This window comes from Alexandromys fortis, unplaced genomic scaffold (genome assembly GCF_014885135.2).
Source record: "Alexandromys fortis isolate MF-2015 unplaced genomic scaffold, M_Fortis_MF-2015_v1.1 scaffold_36, whole genome shotgun sequence".
Lineage (NCBI taxonomy): Eukaryota > Metazoa > Chordata > Mammalia > Rodentia > Cricetidae > Alexandromys > Alexandromys fortis.
Window position 1 is genome coordinate 1 of NW_026067915.1, and position 22,789 is coordinate 22,789.

Consider the following 22,789-nt stretch of genomic DNA (forward strand, 5'->3'; position numbering starts at 1 on the left):
CTGCCTTTGAGAAGCTGAGGATACCAGATTTCTGTGAAGTCTGGCTTGCTATCCAAGAAACTCAAACTCATTTCTTACTGCAAAATGCTTTTGTTTTCAAAGCAATGTTTCTACTTCCAACATCACTTATTATTAATAAAATATATAGACCAAACTATATGGTGTGGTTAATGGCTTAATGAGAGACCTCTCTCTCTCCGTCCCTACCCCCTCAGTCTCTGTGTGTGTGTGTGTAGGTGCTCGCGCGCTTGTGTGTGTGTGTGGGTGTGTGTGTGTGTCTCTGTGTGTGTGTGTGTTAAATTAGAGAGAGAAAATGAAGGGTGGGCACAATGTGGGTGGGTGGTGGGGCATGCCTGTCATCCAGGTAAAGGCAGATGACCCAGGAGTTGGGGCGACACTCAGAAACAGAGAGAGTGTAAGCTGAGCTACATCAGGCAATGTGAAAGATAACAGATGATCAGTGTGGCCCGAGAGATGGCTCAGCACTTAGAATAAAGGTTCTCTCTCAAGCTATGGGTGGAGAACCCTTTGAGGGGTCAAAGGAGCCTTTCCCTTGGGTCCCAAATACGAGATCCTGCACATTTACATGACAGTTTTTTTACCTGGGCAAAATTACAGTTAATCAGAAGCAACAGAAACAATTTTATGATTTGGGGTCACCACAACATACGAACATGTATTAAAGGGTCGAGATATAGGAAGCTTGAGAACCACTGACATCAAAGGACTTAGTGTCCTTGCAGCATCCACATGAAGAAGACACTTGATGATACCACAGGATGGACAACCACTCCACCGCCGGCTTTTTGATGCCTGCAGTACCCAAAAGCCACAACAGGCACACACACACACACACACACACACACACACGCAAAGAAACAAAAATAAATAAATAAATTAGTTGCACAAATCCAGAATAAAATCAGAGGGTAAGAGGACCTTCGTAGACAGAGCATGTGTGGTGTGTATTCTTGGTTCTCAACTCAATCAGACCTCGAATAAACTAAAACACCTGTTTTAGGAACCAGGTTAATCCTGGGCTGTTTGTCTGGATTGGGAAATTTGAAGTGGGGAGCCCCACCCTCAGTCTAGTCCTAGGGCAGTGGAAAGATCACCAGCAGAGCAAGTGAAGGCACTCCATGCATTCCAGCCTTTGGGAGGAGGAGACACTCCATCCCAAGACCAGGTTATCCTCACTCCATAGGGTGTTTGACTCCCAATGGGATGTTGCAGGACTTGGTAAAAGAAGTGCTAGAGGGAATTCAGAGTCCTTAGATCCTTCGGAATCAGAACAGAACCTGCAAGAGGAGAGCGAGGTGGGGCATCAGGGAAATCAAAATCTCTTGTGTCTAAGAATGTCATAGAGATACCCAGTATTTTGTAAAGATCTTAGGAGAAGGAAAGAACAAAATTAGGGGAAACTTTTCGGAGATTTTTTTTAAAAAGGTTATTCGCCTTGGCAGACAGAATTATCACTCAAACGTCATCCTGTCTTTTAACTAATTTTCCAATAGGATATCAATATATTCATGGAGTCAATACAGAGACATATCATTTAAGTGCTGAGGAAATTACAATGAAGATGCAATTAAGAAAGTGTGGCGACCTCTCCTATCAACTGATGGCCACACAGCAAGAACACCACACACAAGATTGGGTCAGCTGACCCCCATTATGTATAATTACATACATACATCCATGCACAAACACAGACATGATCGTATGAAGGGGCCGGATTTTCATTCTTAACTATAATGCTTCTCAAGCATGTGTGAGAATATTCTCGAAGAGGAGAGAGTAGAGAAAGAGACAGAAAGAGAGGAAGAAAAAGACAGTCATAAAGAGTAAACATTGTTTCCTGAGGGGCCACTGGTAGTGGCACCAGTATTTATACCTACTGCCTGTACTGGCTTTTTGGCATTCTAATCTCTTTGGATGGATACCTTGTTCATCCTAGATGTAGTAGGGAGGGCCTTGGACCTTCCACAAGGCAATGTGCCTCACCATCTTGAGGATTAGATGGGGTTGGGGTTGGAGGCTATGTGGAGGATATGGGAGGATGGAAGGGAGTGGGAACTTGGATTGATATTTTTTTTAAATCTAATAAATAAATTTAAAAAGAGTTAACTATGGGAAATATGCTTCACTATAAAGAATTCACCCTATTTGAGTATTTAAATGGAATATTTAGTGGGAAACTCCTCAAAAACAGTTTGCTTGCTCTCTATGGTCAGCTGGGGCATGGATTCTGGGCTTCCACATGGTTTCTGTAGATCACGAACACAGGCTCCAGCTGCTGTAGAATTACTAACCCAGAAGAGGCCCTTGGAGGCAGCCCAGACCACAGACATCAGCATGGCTTTGTGTGTCAGCATAAGCTACAGACATCAATGAGGATTCAGGCTGTAGCACAGATCTTGGACATGGCATGGCCTTTGATGGTAACATGGACCACCACAGACTCGGGCTGCAGTAGAACCTCAGACCCAGACATGCCCCCTCCCCCTCCCTGTGGCAGCACAGACCTGAACATCACCATGGCCCCAGGGGTCAACACCGTCACTGTCAATTCATCCCCATTTCTGCCTCTCTACAGCACAGAGACAGCTCCAGTTTTCTCTTTCCCACCTCTCCATCGCATATTTGTCCATCATAGCAGCCCCCACCCTGAAGCCTGGCTGACTTCTGCTACCTATCCCAGGCAGCCTCTTCTTAAAGCTTTCTCTTTGAGACATCACGGGAAAACCTTACAGGTACACATGAAGAAGATAAGACATGATCACAGAAGGAAAATAACACGATTAGAACCACTGGTGTCTGTCAGCTAATATTGAAGCTGAAGTTTTGGGAATTTGGCATGATAACAGAGCTGAAAGAATGGATTGGGCCAGACAGTGGTGAGGCACACCTTTAACCCCTTGGGAGGCAGAGGCGGGAGGATCTCTTTGAGCTCAAGGCCAGCTTGGTCAGCCAGGGCCATAGACAAAGAAACCCTGTCTTGAAAAACCAACAACCAAAAACAAACAAACAAAAGAACAGACAGATATTCCTCTCCTCCTTTCTCGCCCTCTCCTCAGCACACCAATCTCACAGTCCCTCTCTAAGGCAACCATGTCCTCATGGGCCTGAGAGAACTCCCCCTCTTCCAGGTCCTCACCCACATACCAAGCACAAAGGCACACTTGGCACACATCAGATTAAACTTGTGATCTAGGCGAGCCCAGGCCTCAGCAATGGCTGTGGTGCTGCTCAGCATGCACACAACTCTCTAAACCTTGGCCAGGTTTCCACGAGGTACCACAGTGAAAGGCTGGTAATTAATGCCAACCTTGAAGCCAGTGGGCCACCAATCCACGAACCAGACGCTGCACTTGGTCTTGATGATGGCCATAGCAGCATTGACGTCTTTGGAAACCACATCACCATGGTATAGCAGGCAACAAGTCATGTATTTACCATGGCAAAGATCACATTTCACCATCTGGTTGGCTGTCTCAAAGCAGGCTTTGGTGATCTCTGCTACAGAAAGCTGCTCATAGTAGGCTTGTTTTTTTTTTTTTTTTTTTTTTTTTTTTTTAGCAGAGATGACGGGCATATGTGGCCAAAGGGGCACTTCCCTATATGGGGAGAGGGCACCAGGTTGATCTGGAGTTCTGTCAGGTCAGCATTCAGGGCCCCATCAAATCTGAGGGGAGCAGTGACGGAAGATACACTCTGGGTAATAAGGCGGTGTAGGTTGGACGCTCAATATCAAGGTGTCTACAACAGGTGTCATATATGGCCTCATTGTCTACTATGAAGGCATAATCTGAATGCTCCAGTGTGGGGTAGGTGGTAAGGAAGGAACTGTAGGTCTAAACCACATCAATGGAAACCTGGGACCTAAGTAAACAGAGAGTTCCAGCTTGGAATTCTTTCCATAATCAACAGAGAGATGCTCCATTAGCAGGGAGGTGAACCCAGAGCCAGTTTCCCATCAAAGTTGCTGAAAACCAAGAAGCCATGAAGAGCTATGCACTGGTCAGCCAGTGTTCAAATTCAGTCCAAAACCAGATCAGCAATCTCCTTGTCAATGGTGTAGTGTCCACTCGCATAGTTATTGGCAGCATCTTCCTTCCTGTGATGAGCTTCTCGGGGATGAAGAGTTGGCAGTAGGAACCAGTGTGAACTTCATCACCAACTCTGAGTTCCATCCAGATCTATGAACACTGCCCAGGGCACATGCTTGCCAATGCCTGTCTCATAGAAGAAGGTGTTGAAGGAGTCATGTCCTCCCCCAATAGTCTTGTCACTTGGCATATGGCCATCAGCTTGGATGCCATGTTCCAGGCAATAGATCTCCCAGCAGGCGTTGCAGATCTGGACACCAGCCTAGCCAATGAAAGTATACTCTTGCATGGTAGCTATGAGTTAGAAGGTGAGAGTGACAGAAGCAGACGCCAGATCCCCAGCTACCATTCCCAACAGCTAAGAGGAGCGGTAAGTCACACAATGAGGCTGAGATCATTTCTTAAAATAGTAACTCTTCAAATTCACTGCTTATCCCTTATTAGATAAACCATCCTTTTGTTCTTAAGCTCACTCAGTCTAGCCCTGGTTTTCTTCTAGCTGAACGTGTATGTAGGCAGGTAACCAGACAGACAGATTTTCCCACACAGCAGATTGAAGTGACTCTACAGCTCTTTGCTACCTTGCAAGGGAAGGGCGAAGTGTGGTCATTCTGTTTTGTTTTGTACAACCTGCAAAGTTGTGACAGATTCTTGACTTTAATGGAGGCGGCCTCCTGGAAGGTTGGATCTGTGACTGATTGTGAAATGCGGAAGGGATAGCTTGTCCTTAAATCCTTCCCGTCCGCTGAATCACTTTAGGGTCACCACAGCGCCTTTGAAGGCACCAAAGCACCAGCAGGGCAGTGCCTTCATTCCTCGGCAGTCAGTAGGGAACTATGTTCTTCTCTTGTGCTCAGTTTCAGACCTGAGATGGTTCGCCCCATTGTTTATCATCTTAAAAACCAAGCTAGGCATGGCGGTACTTGCCTTCAACTCCAGCGTTCAGGAAGCAGAGGGAGGTAGAACTCCAAGTTCAAGGCCAACCTAATCTACAGAGTGAGTTTCAGGACTGCTAGGGCTATTACACAGAGACACCCTGTCTTTAAAAAAAAAATTAAATAAATTCCTTGATCAGTAACAGGTGGAGCCATCAAAAGAGAAACCAGGTTTGGGTGGCCCCTGTGTGGTAGCAGTGGCAACAGATAGGCAGGCATCAGCCTCCATCACCTCAACAGCCCGTGCTATTACTTCCGCCTCCATCCCCTTCTGCCGAGTCTTGTCAGACTGTTTCATCCCAAATTCTGATTAAAACTCAACTGATTCTTGTACTGGCTGATTTTGTGTATCAACTTGATACAAGCTAGAGTCATCAGAGGAAGGAGCCTCAGCTGAGGAAATGCCTCAATGAGATCCAGCTTTAAGGCATTTTCTCATTTAGTGATCAATGTGGGAGGGCCCAGCCCATGGTGGGTGGTTCCATCCCTGGGCTGCTGGTCCTGGGTTCTATATGAAGGTGGGTTGAGCAAATCATGGGACAAAAGTCAGTAAGCAGCGTCCATCCATGACCTCTGCATCAGCTCCTGCTTCAAGGATCCTGCCCTGCTTGAGTTCCTGTCCTGACTTCCTTCAGTGATGAACAAAGAGCAATGCTGAAGTGTAAGCCAAATAATCCTTTTCTCCCCAAGTTGCTTTTGGGTCATGATATTTTGTCACATATTTTGAACCCTAAGATGTTTTTTTTTTCAATTTACCCCGTGTTTCATTACTTCCCATGCTCCTCTGTCTTCTCTCCAATCTATTTATGAATGGCCAGCCTTAGCTTGATTTTTGTCTTGCCAGCTTTTCTTAAATTATTCTGTCCACCTTTTGCCTCTGGATTTTCCCTTCTCTTTGTAATAATGAACTTACAATATTACCAATATCATTCTTCAACTTCATCTCCCTGTTTCTCTTTAACACCTTTGTCAGAACCAGGCCAATCAAAGTAAATAAATACTTAAATAAATAAATAACACACAAATGTAATGCACTAGATCTTTCATAGTTTTTTATTATGATTATTATTAAGATAAGAGTTAGGGGAAGTAATATTTAGTGGGGAGAAGAAACTGTGACATTGTTTCATCACAAAGGGGCACAATGACATCTGGATGTGGTGGCACATGTCTTTAATCCCAGCACTGGGGGCAGATGCAGGTGGATCTCTGAGTTTGAGGCCATCCTGGTCTACGGAGTCAGTTCCAGGACAGCCAGGCTACACAGAGAAACCCTGTCTCAAAAATCAAAAACAAAGCAAAGGGGCACAGTGAGTGTGTTGTTACACACTTTGAATCCCACCACTCAGACAGAAGTAGGCAGGTACAATTATTCATCAGGGCACACTGCATCCCACAGCATAGAAATTTGTCTAATTGGCTTTCAAAAACTGTTCATGCTAATGAACCATAACCCAGAATTGACAGTTGTCTCCTTGTACTATTTTAGAGGGTTTTTTTAACTCTTAAAAAAATATTGTATGTAATGTCATGAGTATTTTTAAACACACACAGCCCTTATAACATTCTCTGGAAAAAAAAAACGATTGTCATTATAACCAAGTTGTTACCAGTTCGGTCAATATATAAATGTTGTATTTAAAAAAAAACTATGTATGGGTAGATATAAAAGGTAACATTTATGTTGTTTTGTAAACAATTAGGTTTCATACCAAATACCATATTCTTTGCTTGGCATTTTTACAAAACTCTATTTTTAAAAAAGATGACAGGATTTATTTCTAATAAAGATTTTAATTCCATATGAATATACTATATTCTACTGATTAGCTAATTAATTTTACCTTTTTTGAGACAGAGCCTTTCTGTGTAAACCAAGTTGACTTCAAACTCAGAGATCCTCCTGCCTCTTCCTTCAAAGTTCTGGGATTCCTGGGCAGCTTGTTCTTTTCTGAAAGGGGACAGAAGAAGAGAAGTGGATCTGGGGGGAGCGGACATGAGCGGGGAGACAGGATGTCTGGGCGAAGTGGGGAGAAACTTGAGTCAGTGTATTGTATGAAAGAAGAATTTTTTTAAAAAAGTAAGTAATGGCTGCTGGGAACAGAGAGTTGGTCCACTTCAAAGATAACCCCCCTAAACCAGTGGTTCTCAAGGGTCAAATATCAGATACCCTGTGTACCAGAGTTACAGTGGGTTTGGCCTTGTTGGTGTCATTGTGGGTGGGAATTAAGGTCTCAAAAGTTAAAACCAGGCCCATCTCTCTCTCTCTCTCTCTCTCTCTCTCTCTCTCTCTCTCTCTCTCTCTCTCTCTCTCTCTATCTCTCTCTCTATTTCTCTCTCTCTTTAACTCTCTCTCTATCCCTATCTCTCTCTCCCTGTCTCTCTCTCCCCGTCTCTCTCTCCCCATGCTGTCTTTGTATCCAGATGTAGAACTCTCAGCTACTTCAGAACCATGTCTGCCTGTATGCCGCCACGCTCCCACTATGATGACAATGAAACAAACTTCTGTAAGCCAGCCCGGAATAAATGTTCTTTATGAGAGTTGCCATGGTAATGGCATCTCTTCACAAAGATAGAACATGGACTAAGGCAGGTGCCCTGGGTCTTACAGATCTTAACAATTTTCTTTCTTTCTGATGTAATCCAAATGCTTATCATCCCCATAAATTTGTATGCTGAACACCTGGTGATCAATATGCTGGTAGCAAGAGGAAGGAGCTTCTGGAGGTAATTAGGTCTTGGAGATGGATCCCTCGTGTATGAGATTAGAGACCCAAAGAGCTGTCTTGCCTCTCCACCATGTAACCACACTCCAGAAGATACCCTGTGATCTGGCTATTCTGATTGTCAACTCAACTACATCTAGGATTAACTAAGACCCAAGTGGCTGGGTACACATGAGAGAGGCTTTTCTTGATTGAATCGTTTGGAATGGGAAGACCTACCCTATGTCTGGATCTTTGAAGGTGAAAAGATCTGCCTGAAATCTGGCCCATACCTTTTCTTGTCAGCCTATGTAAAGAACACAAAAGAAGGAAAGGATTGCATCTTGCCTGTTTGCCCTCACTCTCGCTGGCAAGTTCATTCCTTCACCGGCATTAGGGCCTAGTTCTTCAGGATTCTGGCATCTACAGAAGACCAGTGGAGGCACCCAGCATCATGGGATTGAACAGCTATTGGACTCTTAGACCTCCCATTGGAAGACAGCCATTGTTGGAATAGTAGAGAACCCTAACACCATGCATGAAGCAGGAAGCTGGCCCTCATCAGATGTAGATTTTCATGGTACCTTGATGACAGATTTCCCAGATTCCAGAACGGTGATGAAGAAAGTCCTGTTATTGAGAAGCCACCATGCCTCGGGAATCCTGGTGTAGCACCATACATGAACTAACAGACAGTCTCTAGTGAGATCCCAAAGGACAGAGGCGTCCTTCTGAAGAGTTTCCTGCGGCTCCTCATATACAGCACATCCCAGCTAGGGTCACTGAAAGACACCAACAGTGCTTGCAAATCTTTCTCTGGAGACCATCAGATAATTTCCAAATGAAGAGGCAGGAAAAATGAAGTAGACCAGGGTAGAGGCAGAGCCATAGGGCCTCACTCAGAAGAGATGCTGATGTTGGTCACAAGAACACATTTGCCTCTTGAGAATGAGTCAGCCCTAGGTACACAGATCTGAACAATGGAAGAAACTAACCATTATGTTTTCTTGAGTGATGAGACTCTGGGGGGAAAGCCCCACCTCTTCTCAGGCTCTTATTACCTCACATCTGTTAAATGGGAAGGTGTTAGACTAGACCTCAAAGACCCACCCATCTCTACGTTTTGAAGCTGAATCTCAGAAACACCAGTGACAGACCAGAGCAGAGGGGATGAATGGGAGATGAAGGTGGAAATGAACAGAGAGGGTATTCTAGAAGCCAGTCAGAGGCCACGCGTTTGGGTCAACTGGCTGAGATTGGGCAGATGGGGAGAAGGGGCAGGCCTTCTCTCTACCTACCGCATTGTCCCTATCTTCCATGCTGATTCTGCAGTTTGGCTCCAATCCACCAGGAGTAAAACTTACACTCTGAGCAGCAGTGACTTTCAGTGATCTTTTTTCTGGCTTTAGGGCCAAGATGCCATTAAGAAAAGACTGTGAAGCCAGGCAGTGGTGGTGCACGCCTTTAGTTCCAGCATTCAGGAGGCAGAGGCAGGCAGATCTCTGTGAGTTCGAGGTCATCCTGGGCTACAAGAGCTAGTTCCAGGACAGGCTCCAAAATTACAGAGAAACCCTGTCTCAAAAACCCAAAAAGAAAAAGGAAAAAAAAAAAAAAAGAAAAGGCTGTGAGATATCTCAGCAAAGCATCCCCGCTCTTCCCCCATCCTCTGTGGCTAAGTGATCAGGAGCTTACCCAAAAAGCTCATTACCTACCCCAGGAACCCAAATGATCTGCATTCTTCCTCCAGCTCACACACGGAGCCAAAACATCCTCAGCCTGGTTTTACTTTCCCTCCTAAACCCTTATACTTTCCCAACTGGGGGTCTTTCTGAAATCCTAGAGTTTGTTCCCTAGTGGGAATGTTCCATACAGAGCCTGAAGTGGGATTACAGTAGAGATAAATAAAAGATTAGCTTCCGCGTTTCAGGACTAAATAAGGGATCAGATTCTGGGTGATTGGGAGATGAAAGAAATTTGGGTGTTTGTTCATGGATAAACCCGTTCAGAAGCAGGTTGGGGCAGTTGGTGGATCAGAAGCTCAACTTTCCCTGGGTCCCTTCAAACTACCCTTGCTGCCCACCCCAGTCATCTGGTTTCATTTGGGAGAAAGGAAGCACTGGCTAGGGCAGCAGGGAGCCCTAAAGGAGTCTGGGTATTGAGTGGGACATCCAGGTGTCACACTTTACTTCAGCAAGAACATTCTCCAAAATATTCCTAGCCATCTAAGACCAAGCAAAAGCAGGCATGTGGCTCAGGCTAGGCTTCCTTTAACCCAATTTTGATGATGTCTTGCTTGTCCTAAGTCCTGGTGAACTTGTCATGAGTTAGTAGGGTTTGAAGAGTTGCAGAAACAGACACAGTGGAGTATCTAAATTGGGGCAGGGGACCACAGCAGAACTCAGGGAGACAAAGAACCCAAGACACTATCACTAGGGATGCGGGGCCATCAGTTGAGAAACATCAGTTGGTGTTCCAAATTCAGTACCAAGAGACCAGAGGAATTTCAGGCTATGCCCACTGAGCCCTGGTTTTGAAAGCAGAGAGCTGGCAGGGGTTCCTGTGATGGGAGCTATCTCCATATAGACTGCCTTAGCACACGCTGAAGCACAGGTTGAGAGACTTCCATTTCTACCTAATGAATGATGTTATGGAATATTATTTTAAGATGTGTTACATTTGTGTATGCTATGGAACATTTGTTTAATGATACAAAGATGTGTTGCATTCTTTTATGTTGCATTTGTTTAACTCTGTGAAGCTGTGTTACTTTGCCTGCCTAGAACACCTGATTGGGCTAAGAAAGAGTTGAATTGCCAATAGTGAAGCAGGAGGAAAGATAAGTGGGGGTTGGCAGGCAGAGAGAATAAACAGAAGGAGAAATCTGGGAGGAGATCAGGAGCCAGCCACTCAGTTACACAGCCAGCCACAGAATAAGAAATAAAGAGGGATATACAGAAACAGAAAAAGGTAAAGCCCAGAGGCAAAAGGTAGACAGGATAATTTAAGAAAAGCTGGCTAGAAACAAGTCAAGCTAACACCGGGCATTTACAAGTAAGAATAAGCCTCCATGTATTTATTTGGGAGCTGGGTGGCAGGTCCCCCAAAAGAATAAAGAGCAAAACAGTCCAAAGAGTAAGAGTAGAAAAACAACCAACTACAGAATAGGGCTTTGCAAAGCTCTCTGCTTGTTGAATGCAGAGAAGAAGAATAAAAGGCCCAGATGTTAATTTGCTTTTTACTTTCTACTTCTTGTTTTTGGATCCATGTAGACAGTTAAATCAGCATGGGATCACAGAGCACACACGCACGCACACGCGCGCACGCACACACACACAAACACACACACACACACACACACACATTCACCAGCCAGTCTGTTCTTGTTTCTTCACAAAGAACATGATCTGGGCTTGTAGCTGAAGTTGAGGAGAGTTATGTAGGATCCTCACAAGACAGCTGAGAATGGCCTCAGACCCTGGTGCTCTCGTTTTACTTGTGACCTTTCTGAGCATGCCTCTCAGGCCAGAGTGTAACAGCTAAGAGCATCTGTCAGCTGGGGACCTGTGTCTCAGGTAGCCAACAAGGTGTGAGAAGCAGGCACAGTTATCCTTCCCTGTACCTCCCTCCCTGGTGTGAGGCACTCCTGGAAAACAAAGGCAGGCCGACTTAATGGTGTTAACTGCCACGCTCATCCTGAGCCCAGGCTTCCCACAGACTGCCTACAGCAGGATTCCTAGGATGGCCGCTTGAAAACAGGCTACCCAAGCCCCACCTCAGCCATCTGTATGATCTCCTTGGCACCTTGGAATGTACATGCTGCAAGGGCTCCGGTCACTACCTTTATATTCCGTAAAGACTGAGTACCGCTTCTCTAGACATTCTGCATGTGTTTGTGGCTCCTTCTCTTTCTACAGATTTAACATTCTACCGTGCTGCTCTGGACCAGGCCCTGTCCTAAACACAGAGGGTGTGGCTGTAATGTGTAGGCCCCACCGACAAAAAGCTACAGAGGTTTCAGTCTCACGGTAATGCCAAGAAAGAGAGCATGTGTTAAAACTCCCAAATTACAAATTAGGAAACAGAGCTTAGGGAGTGTAAGTTACTTGTCCAAAATGACAAAGCTGCTAGATACACTCGTTATAGGGGTCAGACCTAGGCTCCTTGCCTTCTCTCAGCACCACCGGGTACGGTTGCTAGAGCCACAGTGGCAGAGCTGAAAGGGTCCTTTAGCAAATGGCTCCAGAAATATCCCAGAGGCTCCAACTGTCATTTCAACTCTAAGCAGTTGACAGTGATTGCCTCCATGTGTGAGGGAGGACTCTGTGCCACATTCAGGATCACGAACGAAGATGCTGCAATTGATTAATCATGGTCTACGGTGGATGGGGAATCAGGAAGTGGTTGCATATGCACCGCACATGCCCATCAGCCCAGGGTATGGACAGCTCTCCTGTCTCCCTGATGGGGAAACTGAGGCTCAGAGAGGCTGTACTAGCGGCAAGACCTCCTCAGTTCAAGTTCAAAGGTCTTTACACTTTCCTGTGAGGCCCAGATAGCTAACTCGATGAAGAAATGAACCTGGGGGTCAAGGAACTCCTGATGTTAATACAAAAAGTGTTTTGGAGCTGAAAGGAGGAGGAAGAGGCTTCAAAGGTAGAGGGTCAAAGCAGAAAGGTGAGAGCCCCCACTTCTTTCCTTCCAAACCAAAGGGAAGGCCTCCATTCTGAGGCCTCACCTGTCCTGGGCACTGTACTAAGTGTACCGACATGCTCATTTGGTCCTTTCTACCATCCTGTGAGGACGCACCACTTTGAGATGAAGTGAGTGAGTGTTGCTAAGCCAGGACGGGCTCCCAGGTATGCGGCTTCACAGCCTATCCTCCAGGGCTGTGCAGGAGGCCAGTAGGGGATGGTAGAACATGGGCTTTAAAGTTAGAAAAACCTTAGTTTTGAATTCCAATTCTAACACAAATTTACTTCAAAATTTTGAGCTTCAACGTCTCCGTGCCTTGGTTTCTTCATCCGTAAATGGGGGAAATAGGCCAGGTGCAGTGCACACACCTTTAATCCAGGCCTTGAGAAGGCAGGAACAGGCTGGTCTCTGTGAGTTCAAGGCCAGCCTGGCCTACATATCAAATTCTAAGCTGGATGGGACTACGTGGTGAGAGCCCGTTGCCGGTGGGGATGGAAAGCAGGGTATAGCTCAGTAGGCTGTTGTTAGGAGTAAATAGGCTCGTATATAAGAAGTGCTCAGCCACATAAGTGGTGACCCTCACTCGTGCCAGTGCCATGCTGCCCCAGACACATCGCCTGGTCACCCTGCAGCTACCGCTGGCCTGGATGACCTACGCGGAGAAGCCCCATTCTGGAGTTGTCTTGCCCATTCTGCTTTTCTCCTCTAGAGGAGGTTAAGACTCCGAGCCCCACATGTCAAAACAGGCGAGTATTATGTAAGACACCAAGGAGGGGCGTCTTTGAAGACATTAGAACTGGCAGGCAGAACTGGACTAAGGGCAGTTGCCACAAGATGGCAGCCTAAGGAGTCAGTACGAGTCAGCTGGCCTCCTTAGTCTCCCTAGTCAAGCTCACACCAGGCACGGGCCTGGCCCTGCACAGCAGCCCTTCAGAGTGGATGCTGCCTCTGCTGTATTGACCTCATTAGGGGTCATCTGTATGGGGTGGTTGAAGTCTTAGCCCAAAAATAAACGGGACTTCCTGCTCTGTACTCTCTGATGGCCAAGAACAACCGACAAGTCTCTGTTATGTGCCTCTTTGAAGGAGAAAGAGTCCCAAAGAAAGAAGGTACGATGGCAAACAAAATCTCGGATACTCAGGACACTAAGACAGGAAGATCTTGAGTTCCAAACTATCCTAGGCAATTTAACAATTCCCTGCCTCAGGAGAAACCAAAGATGGGGAACTGGACCGTGGCACAGCGAAAGAGAATACACCTAGCTTGCATAAGATTGTGGGTTTGACCACTAGTTTAAAACAATATATGCTTAGATCAACCTAACAAGAGTTAGTAAAGCAGCATTAAGCACTGTGATCTATAATACATATACAAAGAAGGGGCTGCTGGCTGGGGATGCTAGGTTCCAGCTCATGTCTCCTGATGGCATTTCGTCGGCCAAATATGTGGGTTCTAAATTGAGGATTTGTTTCATAAGACAGCAGCAAAGGGAAGTAGCCTCTAGCTTCTATTTTTCTTTTATTCAAATGAGCAGTGAACTTGAAGGCCTGAGAACTTTCTTGTAGTGGAATCCACAAAAAGGAATTTCAGGTATATCTCCTGCTGCTAGGTGCTGAACCATTGGATCGATACAACTCACAAAATCTTATATAGTAACATAACTAGTATCATCATTCCTTTTCATGGGTGAGAAAAATATTTTCCTAAATATTATTTAGGAAATTGCCCCCAAATTCTCATCCAGGAGAAGTGGCAGATCCAGGAAGATAACTTAGTTTCTCTAATCCCAGACTTAGTTCCTAACAACTTTTTGGCTATACCTCTGCCCTCACCACGCAAATCCCGAGCACCCTCACAGGCCAGCAGATAAGTTGAGTGAATTCCTGTGATTTCTGCCTTAGGGAAACTCAGCTTCCCCTTGACAGCAAGAAAAGCAATCAAGCTCGGGGTTTCCTTGGAGACACATCTTAGACTAGGAGGATCTGAAAGAGGGCCTGGTCTCCAGAGCACTTCCCTTCAAGTCTTGCCCATCACCCATTCTACTAGAATGCCACAGAAGACTTCTTACGACCTTTCCCTGAAAGAAGGGATATGTTAGCACTGGGCTGTTCTGATGGCAGAGGCAGCATGTGTAACCTTGACCCAGAATGTCACGGTCCAGAGTTAGCAGAATCTGTCACCTCTAGCAGGAACCAATATGGAGTAGGTTTGGAATCATGATGTTTTCCCTGGGGAACTGTTCTGACCAAGAGAAGCACTTTCAAAGGGCAGCTCGTGAAAATGCTATTTTTAATTTTCCCTTTGCCAGAAAGCCAGGCAGCATGAAATTAGTTTTCTTGTTTGTTTGCTCCATAATCACAGAAATAGTGCGGAGTTGGTTTTATAATTAATTCCCCAAATAAAGATGCCTACCAAGTAAGTGCACAAGAGCTTGCCAGGGACACAAACAAGTGTGTGTGCGCATGTGCATGACCTAATGAGAGGCTGGTTCTCATCTCGGAGCATTCGGTTCCCTAGAATCCCCTCATTCAACTTTCATAGACAAAGGCCTAAACCCCTAGACCATCTGAATGCATTGCCTCCAGTTTCAGCTTGAAGATCTGCAGCCCACGTTCGAGAAAGTACCATATCAATAACCCTCACATCAGCTGAAAGTGTAAAATAAAGTTATTCATTCAGGAACCCAGCACATGTTTACTGAGTGTGAGGTAAGGTGCCGAGAACATATGACCTCAGTCGCTGCCCTTATACAAGATAGAACCAAGTGGGTGACAGACATAAGTCATCACGTAAGCATAAATGGACATATTTGGTGGCTTAGCTAGAGGCATGGCAATTCAGATGGTTGAAAAGAGGACAGAGGTAGATATGTCTTTAACGGGTGCCAAGGGAACAGGTACCGAGAGTCACTGGTGACAGATAAGGCCGTGAGGGAGAAGGGAGGGTCCAGCCTGAGTCCTGATGTCATTCACTAGGGCCAGCCTGGGCTGGAGACAGTCTTGAAGGACACTGGGTGTTTGGGTGCCATACAAATGAAGATATCAGGTGAGTCACATCATGAGTGGGTTGAGTTTCCAAGGAATCACATGAACTAGAAATGGGAACCTGGGAGTCAGGTGGTGAGTGAAATCCTTGGCATGGGTGAGTCTAGTTAGAGAAAGAATGGATTAAGACAGTGGTCCTCAACTTGTGGGTCACGACCCCTTTGGTGGGAATCAAATGACCCTTTCACAGGGGTTGTAAATCAGATATCTTGCATACCAGATATTTACATTGCAATTCCTAACTGTAGCAAAATTACAGTTTTGAAGTAGCAACAAAATAATTTTATGTCTGGGAGTCACCCTAAACAAGAGGAACTGTATTAAGGGGTCACAGCACTGGGAAGGTTGAAATCCACTGGGTTAAGCAAAGAATTGGGTACAGAACTGAGCCTTAGAAAACTTCACCATGGAGATGCTGATAGCATCTCCTCGGTAACAAAATATCTCAGTCATTTGCCATCAACTGTTGCTGTGATTCCAGCTCTTCCATTGCCTTGGGCGCATCTGCACCCAGACACTTAGGCTCTCTGTGCTTTGATCTCATATGTCCTTTTGCAGTGTTTGATCTCTCCCCTTTTTAACCACCTTCCCACCCATGCATATCCCTTGCTTCAACATATCCTCCACTTCCAGTCCACAGCACCCTCACCTGCTCTGTGAATAGGAGCAGAGTTTCAGCACCAACTGGTTGTCTTATGAGGGGTTCTTGGGCCCAGATGATGCTCTTTGGACCAGCCAGTGTTTAAGAAGATGTGGGTCCTCTCACCTTCCTGGAGATGCTGATGGAACCCTCTGGGCAGCCTACAAGGCAAGGATTTCGCAAAGTTCTCCTGCAGCAAGCTTGGGCAACAGGGTTCAAAATCACAAGCTTAGAGTCAGGGAAACTAGAATCACCAAAATTTGCCACGTGTTTCCCTGACTGTGTACACAACTCTGTGACAGGACAAACCTCTCCAGAGTGCCGTTAGCAGTTCCAGTCGGACTCTTCCCAGAAAGAAGTGAGTGTTCCAAAACCTTAGTGGAAGGGCATCCCTTGCCTCCGAGCTGGAGATCTGTGAGAGGCTGGGAGTCAGGCTGTGGCATCAAGCTACCTGTCTCCATTCCTCCTGTCCATGCCTTGGGTTTGGACCATCCCTGACACCCCTGAGCTTCACTCCCCTTCTTTGTGATGTGTAGTGCAGAACTGTCACAAGGGATGCTTACTCCAGTCTCTATGTGCAACATCTGTTCATAGGAAACTATCAATAAATTGTTACAAGTGGACTTTTTTAAGGTTTATTTATTTTTGTGTATCTGGATGTTTCCTCTGCATGTCTGTGTATCACATGCATGCAGTGCTCACAGAGGCCAGAAGAGGGCGTCAGATGACCTGGCATGGGACTTGCAGATGCTTGTTAGCCACTGTGTGAGTGCTGGGAACTTGAACCCTGATTCTCAGCAAGAGCAGCACGTGCTCTTAACTGCTGAGCTATCTCTCTGGGCCCACAAGTCGAATTTGCAGCAGTATCAAGTTTTCCCTTCTTGCTCTGGGCTCCCTCTTTCTTCTTCCACTCTTCCTTTCCTTTCTAGACACTCCTTATCTCCCCAAAATGTTGAATAAGGAAATGAAATAGGAAGGATCAACAGTAAAAGTAGCAATGGGGTAAGCAGGAAAAGGTGCCAAGCCTGACAACCCGAACTGCCTAGCGTTCGATACCTCATTTTGGAGAGAGAATCAACTCCTTCAAACTGTCTGTCCTCTGACCTCCACATATACACTATGACACAGACACCTTTACACACACACAAAGTAATAAATATTTTTAGTGGGTAAAAAAGGTAGCAATAACTATGCTCATGTATCACAGTCTTTGCTAACAGTTTAGATCCTGGTACAGACATTCACACCAAAGGCAGGAGGCAGTAGTTATGCCATCCTGTTCAGGAAGCGATGGAATTTTAGGAAGGGGAGAGGCCCAAAATGCCGCAAGGGGCAGTGGCAACAAGAGATACTTGAGACAGACTCTTTTCTCCCCGTTGCTAACTTACCAGCCCTCTTGTGTACTCAGACTATGGTTCCCTCATAAGAGAAAGTTGTATTATGCTACAAAGACCCCAGGATCCACAGGGAACTTGTTTTAGTCTGCGTATGAAGTATCCCTAGTTCCCAATGGAGACACCATTTTGGAAGGTTCTGGAAACTTTGGAAATGGAACTCTGATGAAAAAAAGCAAATCACAGGGGGAAGGCCCTTGGGGTTCCTGACCACTTCCTGTCTCCCTTCCTGCTTCCTGGTTAGCTCAGCCGAGAAGAGCTCTCCTCAACCACACGCTCCTGTCCCCATGATGTTCTTCTCAAGTGCACATAGATAGGCAACCAAGGACTAAATTCTCTGACACCATGAACTAAAATAAATTGTTCCTCCCCTGGTTGAGAAAAGTAACTAACACAGTACCCAAAACACGCTTTGGGCCAACCTCTAAGAATCCCAAGTCTAACTCCAGCCAGAGAACTCTCACTCCAATCTACTGAAGAAGAAAAAAAAACAAAAAAACAAAAAAAAACACCAGTTGCACAGATGAAAAAAATCCCAATTAGTTGGAGGTAAAACCCCCCCCCCCCCCCCCCCCGCCCAGAATGCAGAAAGACCTGTGGCCTTTCCGACTCAGACATTACCCCACTACAGCAAACCACCATTTCTGCAGCCACGGGGGTGCTTCCTCTGCCTGGTGGGCCACTATTAGGGTACAAAGAGGAGGTTCAAACCCCACAGACTAAGAGGTCTCAATGTCCTGTGTGTCCTCCGTTCCTGGGTCACCCTTATCACCCCGACTAGCCACAGTGTCACAGAGTGCACGCTCACACTGAGAGCCAGGTCACCCCAAGCTGCATGTTTATTTTCCTTCCGAGACACATGGGTGACTTGGTGTTTGAAAAACTCCAGCGTGGCTGGAACGAGAGTACGTAAGAGAACGGGCAGTCACCTCGAGGAGGCCTGCTGGTGATTTGGAATGTCCTCTTAGAAGGCTTTTTAATAAACTTTGTTTGTATCTGCCTTGATGAGGAACACATTTGCCCGGGACCGCGCAGGGATGTTTGGCTTCGAGGCTTCCCTTTCTTGGCCTTAGAAGTTCTTGGTGGCAGTGGCTGCCTGCAGGCCCTTGGGAATCCCCTGTGGAGCACTGACCTGCCTATAGCTTTGTCCCAGTAACTTTAGTCCTGCTACATGCCTGGCCACTGTGTCTCTGATAAACCCCCAAAGCAAAAAAAAAAAAAAAAAAAAAAAAAAAAAAAAAAAAAAAAAAATCGCAGGGTGAGATGGTTTGAGGGGTTAACATTACCTTTTTCAGAAACTTCCAGAGCCAGCACTGAGATTTGTTTTCTCAGTGCACCCAGCAATGCATTTGCTTCCTGTTCTCCTAGTCCTTTCTTGTCCAGACTCTTAGCAAATCTGGGTCCTACACACATATGCACAGCAGCTCCTGGTGTAGCGGGACTAAAGTTACTGGGACCCTGTTATAAAGGAGATGACAAGAACCGGACGGGCGTGCCTGTAAGTTTAGCACACAGTAGACTGGGATAGAAGGACTGTGCGTCTAAGGCCAGCAAAATGAGAGAGAGAGAGAGAGAGAGAGAGAGAGAGAGAGAGAGAGAGAGAGAGAGAGAGAGAGAGACCACACAATAACTGTCTCTTCAGACGCTCCACTTAAGATAGTTGTCCCTTAATATCTGCTGCTGTTCATAATATCCTATTTGGAAAAAAAAAAATAAGGATGATAACACAGCCCGCGGTGCTCAGAGTCTAGGGAATGAAAACAGTGACCAACTGCACTCTGGGGAAAGGGTGGCAACTGTGCTGACTCATTCCCATCTGGCTCTGGGGTGCCCAAGGCAGAACACGGTGTAAGGAAACCAGTTCAGCTGGCTGTGATTGTGGTCAGGGAAGGGCAAAGGCAGCCAGCACAGCTCTGGCCCCTTTATTCATGGTGACATCCATTTGGTCCAAATGTACTGAGTGTTCATCTCAACTGACACATTTGATAGAAATACCTGCACTTGCAGACAGATGAGTAGACAGTAAGAAGCTCTTGTTCACTAAGACCAAAGTCTGAACCTGGCTGGGGTGAGGAAAGTGCCAGAAAGACAGAGTCTGGCCCACTCTGCCCATGACACCCTGTAGTCACACAGGCTTGCATTGCACACTCATTCTACCCCTTCCAGGCTCTGACTGGGGGGACGATATCGAACCTCAGTTTCCCTGTCTGGAAAATGGAAATGTTTTTCGTGTTAGTGCTTTGCCTTGATTTATGGTTAAAATAGCATGGGCTGCATGCATCAATGCCTGGCAGAAAATCTGGGTAATTTGGTCAATACCAAAGTCAGTATGGGGTGAAGAGGAAGGGTTGGGACATAGCAGAGGCATGTTCACTGTCCCCGAGCATGTAAGGGTGACAGACTAAGAAAAGGCAGAATCAGAAAGGAGGCGGAAAAGAATATAACTCACCACGCTGTAAGTGTGAGCTGTTGATTAATAACCAGTGTCATTTCTTCTTGAGACATCTTACTATGTAGCTCCGGCTGGTTTCAAACTCGTGATCCTCTTGCCTCCCCCTCCCCAATGCTGGAGTTAGTTGTGCCACCACATCTGACCATCGTTCTCCTCTAACCATCCCTACTATCTGCAGATGTAGTTAATAAATTGTCTCCTTAATTCTGAGGGAGAAAAAGAGTGAAGAATTTTGGTCAGAGGCTCATAATCCTTTCTTTTGACTCAAAAGCAGCAAGAGGAGAGAAAGCTGGGTATGTGAACCCTCTGGTCATTCTCATGTTATGAAACACAAGAAAGCGCTGCTATGCCCCCTAGCTTTGGGCTCTGAAAGAGCCCCTCCCAGACTGTAGCCTACAGCATCTCCCTCCCGATGCCATCCTGGAGGGGCAGCCAGATATGTGATATAAAAACACAGCAGTTTCCCGTTTCATAGCATCACATGTCCAAATAAATGAAGCTGTTGACTCAGGCTGATTAGATGAGGGGCCTTTCCTAAAAAGCAATCCACATGAGGCTAAGAAAAACAGGATTCTTGGAGGAATTAGACCTCTAATCCCCAGCTTCCCCAGCCCTGATCCGGTGGAGCTGGGGAGGCGGAGCCTCCAGAGCCCTGTCAGGAGCAGGTTAAAGACTGCATTCCTCTCCCACTGCTGGCCTCCAGGCTGGTGAATCCAGCCTAGGCGGGAGGACTCTGATCTCAAGGCTTCTGTGAGGCCAGGAACCCTGAACTGCAGCCAGAGTTGCTGAAGGAACCCCAAATCTTTTCATCACCCCACTGAGCTTTTCTTAGATCCCAGAAGGTGCAAGCTGTAGCCACTCTGCTTCATGCTCCTAATGAAAGATGAAGCTGGATTCACAGGGGCCTGTCTGCAGCCACGACTCCACATGCCCCTCAAAGATAGAACACATGCAAAAGATAGAACAGAAAAGGCAGAAATGGGCATACGGTAAGGTGCCTTGTTAGTGGCTAGCCATGTCAGGAAGGAACAGCGTTCTGTACACACAGCTCCCATTGCAGGTACAATGTCCTGCACACAGCTCTCACTGCAGGTGCAATGTCCTGCACACACAGCTCCCATTACAGCAGGTACCATGTCCTGCACACACAGCTCCCATTACAGCAGGTACCATGTCCTGCACACACAGCTCCCATTACAGCAGGTACCATGTCCTGCACACACCGCTCTCATTGCACCAGGTACGATGTCCTGTACACAGCTTTCATTGCAGGTACCATGTCCTGCACACACAGGTCTTACTCAGATACCTGGGAACAGGGACCTAGCTCTAATCACATGTATACCAAGGATAATGTTTACCTAATGTTTGTCCCAGCTCTCCAGATGCTAAAAGCAAGGCATGTGAACAAAAGCATGACAGGCCTGAAGGGAGACCTACTCAAGAGTGGAATCTTCCGGACATACTGCCCAGCCTCTCTGAGTCTCTAACTGTCTTGTCTGTACATGGGAAGAGCTGTTGCCTCATGTGAGTTGCTATGAAGACTGAATCAGGAACTATATGGAAAGGACTTGACCCCTTGCTGTGTCCATTGCCCATGATGCTTGTAGGGGTAGCCAAGAGTGGGCTGAGGCCCGGGCCCCACTTGAGCTAGGGAGACTTATCAGCTACAGAGGTGAGACAGACTGTGGGAAGAGGCCTAGGTTCTTCCAACTAAAAACAAATGCAACTGTAATGTTCAAGGAAGACTTCCAGGAGGCACTAAAATTCCAATGGATAGAAAAGGGGAACTGGATAGTGAGCACAGAGTCTGAAGACAGGGCGAGCTGGGGAAGGATATATCATGGTGGGAAGACAGGCAGGACAAACAGCTGCATAGCCATCAGGAGGACCCAACAGGGTCCCCGGTACCAAGGCTGAACAAGAAACTGTGCATCAACTCCTTCCTCATTGACTCCATTCATAGCCAGCGTGGTCTGAATCCTTGCTCTCGTCTACTCAGTCCCTACTATTTCCAGGGCTGGCTAAGGGCTCCCTATCTTCTGCCCCCATACATACCCAGCCACCCACCTTCCCCAAAGAACCCTCCCAGTGGGAAAATGGCTTAAGAACCGGAGAGGGTTCAAGGAAACCACTCATTTCCGTGACTGTGGTGAGGATGGGGTAAGACAAGGTATCTGGGTACCTGATACACAGCTCTCAGTGACTTTAGAGACATTTTTCACAGAAGGGCCATCTCTCCATCCGACGAAGCCCTAATTGTCTTCCTCTCTCCTTACACTTGCGGGGATAGACGCCCCATAGGGACGACCTCTGGCTTAACCAAAGTCCTTTTAGAGATCCTCATACCTGCCATCACACAGCTGGGTGCTATTTCCAGTACCGCAGGCTGCACTCTTGGAAGGCATGTCTAACCATCCACTCTTGGGGACAGAACAGGTCACCTTGCCCTGCACATCCTTTGCATGTAAGGTAAACTAGGCACTCTGCTGGAAGCCACTGCTCAGATACCTTCAGGAGCCCAACAGGTAATATGAGTGAGGCCAAGAGGCTTGTTCATGTAATAGAAGATGGTACCACCTAAGGCCAACTGGAGAGCCAAGGTGTGCACCCATCAACTTGTTGAGTCGCAAAGGAAAGGCACTGCAGAGACAGAAGCCCTGGGTCACTTTCTCAATGGGTCACCACAATCAGCTGGCTCCCCTTCTCTGCACCGCAGGGGCACTGTCAGCAGAGGCCAGCAAGCCCATCCAGGCAGCTGGCAGGCTCTGACGAAGATCAAACACATCAGCTCTTAGGAGAGCACTTTGAAAGCCGG

General features: G+C 46.5%; 1 long non-coding RNA gene and 1 pseudogene across 1 annotated transcript; both read right to left on the minus strand.

Moving 5' to 3' along the window:
- Positions 1-3,082: 3,082 nt before the first annotated feature.
- LOC126499955 (tubulin alpha-1B chain-like) lies at positions 3,083-4,398 on the minus strand (annotated as a pseudogene).
- A 1,692-nt stretch (positions 4,399-6,090) lies between these two features.
- LOC126500045 (uncharacterized) lies at positions 6,091-17,998 on the minus strand. The gene is made up of 3 exons (XR_007591233.1): positions 8,334-17,998; positions 6,889-6,995; positions 6,091-6,318 (listed from the first exon to the last, which is right to left on the minus strand). It is a non-coding gene; the product is annotated as an uncharacterized lncRNA (long non-coding RNA).
- Positions 17,999-22,789: the final 4,791 nt, after the last annotated feature.